A 5,633-nucleotide genomic window follows, 5' to 3' on the forward strand; every position below is an offset into this window, starting at 1 on the left:
AGTTCTTTGAAGGTGCTGTCATCCTAACCTTGTTCTGTTCCTCGGACATGCAAATATGCAGGCGGTACATGTGACCTTTAACCTGAGGAATTCAACCCCTCTGACCCCACAACTTCTCACAGCCACCCTTAATCTCACTCTGGGCAGCAGGAAACATCAAGAGGTACTTGAGATACTTTCTGTTTACCATGTATACTGCTTTGCTATCGTAAGTCCATGCCATTTCAGAGGCTATCAAAATTTCATATGTAATGTAAAGTTAAAAGAAGGTTTTAGGAAACATTCGGCTAAAGGAAGAACCACCTTTGGTAACAAGCAAATGAAACCTTTCCCAAGGTCCATTTAGTTGAGAGGATCGTATCATCGTCGTGCTTGTCATTGTGCACTCAGGCATACTTCAGCCCAGTCAAATCTTCTGTGTATGGACCTGTCTGCTTTATCTCCATGCCTGCAGAGAAGTCTTGGATTCTTCTCGTCTTTTTAAGGACTTCTCCTTGACACGGCAAGGGACCAGAAAGGCAGATATGAGACAGTCTGGTGCCACTCACCAAAGCAGGAATCTGGAAGAGTTCTCTAGGGAACTGCGTGATGTTTGAGCCCTGGTGTGACACAGTGTGTGCTGGCATTCAGCTGATATATAGAGGAGACAGAATGTAGGTGTAATTTACAGCCCAATGTGTAAAGGTCACTGAGAGGCTCTTGAGGTTGGTTTATAAATTTCCTCCCACTGGTTTTCTCTGTGTCTTACTGATGTGACATCACTGATCTATAAAACCACCCAGCGTGTACTCTTTAAATGTACTCTCATGGAGTGCTGTTCCTTCAGAGAGCTTTTAGAACATCCTCTCCCAGACTCGGTCTCCAACGGCACAGACATGACGAAAAACCACCTGGCCCCAAAACCAGCAAACATCAGATCATTTGCGTTTCCAGTGCATCACTGGGTGTAACCACGACCCAAGTGTGATAGATGAACTCAGACATGTGCATTTGCTAAATATATCCTCTTGGTGCTCGAAATTGATTTTAAGTCAGCTCAGAGAATTACACATGAATTTGATGAGAAAACATGAGATGTGTCACCACTGTTTTGGTTGTGCTATTGATGGAAGCGATTCAAGATGAATATTCGTTGTCAAAAACTAAATCTATCCATCCATCATTTGCTATATATATAGTGCATTCAGAAAGTATTAAGACCCCTTCACTTTCTTATGTTGCAGCCTTATGCTAAGATCCTTTAAAATTCATTCCCCCCCCCCTCATCAGTCTACACTCAGTACCCCATAATGACAAAGCGAAAACAAAGTTAATTTTTGCAAATTTATTAAAAATGAAAAACTGAAATCACATTGACATAAGCGTTCAGTCCCTTTACTCAGTACTTAGTTTAAAGCACCTTTTGTGGCGATTACAGCCTCGAGTATTTTTGGGTATGATGTGATAAGCTTTGCACACCTGGATTTGGGGATTTTCTGCCATTCTTCTCTGCAGATCCTCTCAAGCCCTGTCAGGTTGGATGGGGACTGTCAGTGGACAGCCATTTTCAGTTCTCTCCAGAGATGTTCAGTTGGGTTCGAGTCAGGGCTCTGGCTGGGTCACTCAAGGACATCCACAGAGTTGTCCCTAAGCCACTTCTGCATGGTCTTGGCTGTGTGCTTACGGTCACTGTCCTGTTGGAAGGTGAACCTTTGGCCCAGATCGAGGTCCTGAGCGCTCTGAACCAGATTTTTCATTAAGGATGTCTCGGCACTGTGTTCTGTTCAGTTTTCCCTCAACCCTGTCCAGTCGCCCAGTCCCTGTCGCTGACAACCACCCCCACAGCGTGATGCTGCCACCACCGTGATTCAGTGGTATCGGGCAGGTGATGAGCGGTGCCTGGTTTCCTTCAGACATGACACTTAGAATTGAGGCCAAACAGTTCAATCTTTGCTTCATCAGACGAGAGAATCTTGTTTCTCACAGTCTGAGAGTCCTTTAGGTGCTTTTCTGCAAGCTCCAAGTCGGCTTTCATGTGTCTTTCCCTGAGGAGAGGCTTCTGTCTGGCCACTCTGCCATAAAGCCCAGATCAGTGGAGCATTGCAGTGACGGTTGTCCTTCTGGAAGTTTCTCCCATCTCCACGCAGGATCTCTGGAGCTCAGCCAGGGTGACCATCGGGTTCTTTGTCACCTCTCTTACCAAGGTCATTCTCCCCTGGATTGCTCAGTTTTGCTGGGCGGCCAGCTCTAGGAAGAATCCTGCTTGTTCCAAACTTCGTCTATTTCAGAATTATGAAAGCCACTGTGCTCTTGGGAACCTTCAATGCAGCACAAACTTTTTGCAGCCTTCCCCATATCTGTGCCTGGACGCAATCCTGTCTCTGAGCCCTGCAGGCAGTTCCTTCAACATCATGGCTTGATTTTTGCTCTGATATGTATTGTCAGCTGTGAGACCTTATATAGACAGGTGTGTGCCTTTCCAAATCATGTCCAATCAACTGAATTTACCAGAGGTGGACTCCAGTCAAGAAGATGAAGAAACATCTCAGCTAAATTTCAAGTGTCTTAGCAAAGGGTCTGAATACTTATGTTGATGTGATATTTCAGTTTTTCCTTTGTAATAAATTTCCAAAAAAATTCTAAAATTCTGTTTTCGCTTTGTTATTACGGGGTGTTGAGTGTAGATTGATGAGAGGGGGGGAAAAAAAAAAAAAGGATTTTAAGGAATTTAGCACAAGGCTGTAGCATAACAAAATTTGAAAACAGTGAAGGGGTCTGAATACTTTCTGAATGCACTGTATATTAATATATATTTATATGACTGTGAAACTCAGGCTTCAGCTTAGATTACATTTTTTAGTTAAGTTCAAGATTGTGATTAGCTTTACTCTTGTCCTGTCCATAGACCAGATATCAGATAAGACTGAAATTTCGGTCTCTCCATTAGGCAGGTTCATACTCGGGTTTTATTTGGCTCTCATTAGACCTTTATACATTCAGTACACATTAATTTGCTCCGAATTGTTAATATCCAGGCTATAAAGCTAAAGTAGGAGTGGGTTAGTTGAGCCAACGCTGTTTCCCAGACAACAAAAATTACTTTGTGACCTTGGACGATATGATTATTTCATTGGGCTTGTGTTTTAGGAGAGAGCACAAGGCCAGAATTGAGTGCTCTAGGTCCAAAAAAATGATTTTCTGTGATGTCAAGTGAATTCTGAAGTAGCTCACTCACAAAGTCAGTCATTTTGATAAGGGAGGAAAGAATTTTATCCGTTTGGTCTGGAATCATCCTCCCAGAGGTTCAGAGCGGTGAGGACTGCAGTGGTTATGGATGGCAGATGTGATGTGTTCTGACATGCGGCTGGGACAGGGGACGACTGGTCTTACAAAGCCCTTCCTCTGCTGGACGCTAATTGAACAGCTGCACGTATTGTTAATTATGAGGTCATATTGTTGTGCTCCGGCTACCGATTCCCATATCATCAGAATTTCATTAAGCAAGCCCAAGCAAACAGTGCAGCAGTGCAGGGCTGTTTGCAATGTATCAGATATAATTGGCACTGAGGATTAGAGGTCTGTTTAAATTTAAAGTTAATAGTCCCTTGGCCTGGACACAAGCTCATTTACATTTATTTCTTCCTAAAAACATTATATCATAAAACTTGTCAAGATCTTGTGCAATGGAATCATATTTCATTATGATATCTCTAACTCCAGTAAGCACTTCCACCCATAAACACAGATGCACAAAGACAGTCCCACATATAGCATGCAGTCCAGAGGTCTTTTTCCACACTGATGCCTCTCAGTGTCAGCTCCGTTGGATCAGAAATGTTCAGTATGGGGACATACACAGCTCAGCTGCTCTGCCACTGAGACAGTGAAAACCTCTCTTCCGTCATCAGCTGTCATCTCCATTGCCTTTCTTGTCAGACAAACTCTTGACTGCCTCTTTGTTTATTATGCAGTGCTGTTGCCTAGCAACTTGATATGCAAGTTAAGTGGAGGTCCAGACAAGGGAGTAGAGAACATGCCACTTAACATATGTGTCTAGACATTTCCCACAAACAAAACCAGACAAAAATATCCATTTTTCATTGTTCAGTTGTCTAAAAATGTGGTCAGTGTATAAAATGTCTGTTTGAAATCATTCACACTGATTTGTCCATCAATGATATATCTGAAAACCTCTTCAGCTCCATGCTGCCATCATGTGGTAGGATCCTGTACTAACTCAATGGGTGTGGTTGACAGCTTTGAAACTACAACATGGTGACCTTGAAAAAACAACCTGCAGAAATATACAGAGATATTTAATTCTGTAACTTAATCCTGACAGTAAGAGTGGTAGGTATTATATTTATTGTTTGTCCCATAACCCTATTTGTTACTTGGGTTAGTTCATTAATATCCTCCACAGAAACGTAACACCAACAACATATACCAGCCTCAGCTGGACCGAGGAAACCCAACGGAGAAAAAATATAGAGAGTTAAAAAAATGTATATGCAGAGTGAAATTAATTTTTCAGTCACTCTTGTTAAATGACAAACAGATATGTTCTGTTATTAAAAATTGTTCCAATGTTTCTTGACATTTCCCTGCTCTGTGCAAAATGTAATGTGTTCTGTTTAAACACAAGTTTAAACTGTCGCTACGGTAGCTTCTGACAATGACAGAAATAAAAGGCCAGTTTAACTGCAGTTAGATAAAGCTCTTCTTCTAGGCTGTAATGTCTAGCAGAAGGCCGTGAGGCAGGCAGAGACTGTGTTGATGCTCAATGTGTTTTTTATACCACGGTGACTACAAAGATTTAACATGCAAAAAAACAGTGAGTTGTTGTTTTTTTTTTTAACTCTTTCTCTCCGTCTCTCTCCTCCATGGTGATAATGGTGATGATTGCTGTTATATTGCTGCACAATCTAAAGAGTCTCTGTAAACTGTGAGACATCTTGTTTGGAGCATTTGGGATTAAAGCCTTTGCTCCAGAAGGAATTCTTCTTGGGATTTAAGAATTAAGGCATTTGCTCTGGAAGGAATCCTGAAACTGTGAAGGACTCCCAATTAATTAGCTGAGTGAACATCTGCCTAGAATTGCATTCTCCTGTTTCCTTGACAGCTCCCCCACCTGCAGCTCTTTCTTCACTCCCACACATCCTGTTGTCACTAGGCAACCACACATTCGGTGCACACGACAGTTAAGGCAATATAACAAAATGGGGAAAATGTCTCTCGTTTGGCAAGTAGTAAAACACACAGAAAAGTATATTCTTATGTTTTGAGATATATTGCCCAGAATTCGTGGTAACATTGAAGCTTCTCATGACAGCATTACTATTAGCGGCGTAAATCGGTTTTAACAGCCGTCACTGTAGCCACTGACGGTGAAACGAGTCATTGTCTTTCGGTGAAATGAAAAGATAAATTAAACATTTGAACGCTGTAAATCAATACAATGGGAGTTGTAGTTCAAACAATGCTAGACCAGTCGTGTAGATTTCACTTTCTGCCGACAGGTGGTGATGCTGTAATGAATTAAAGCTAACGCACCCTCAGCCAAGCTAAGGAAAGAGTGTGGATATCGAGGGAAGAGCAGGGCCGCTACCTGTTATTTTCGTGTATTGTCCCTGGTGGGGTTGCTGTTTCAGCGG

This window comes from Chanos chanos, chromosome 13, assembly GCF_902362185.1.
Source record: "Chanos chanos chromosome 13, fChaCha1.1, whole genome shotgun sequence".
NCBI classification, from domain to species: Eukaryota; Metazoa; Chordata; class Actinopteri; order Gonorynchiformes; family Chanidae; genus Chanos; species Chanos chanos.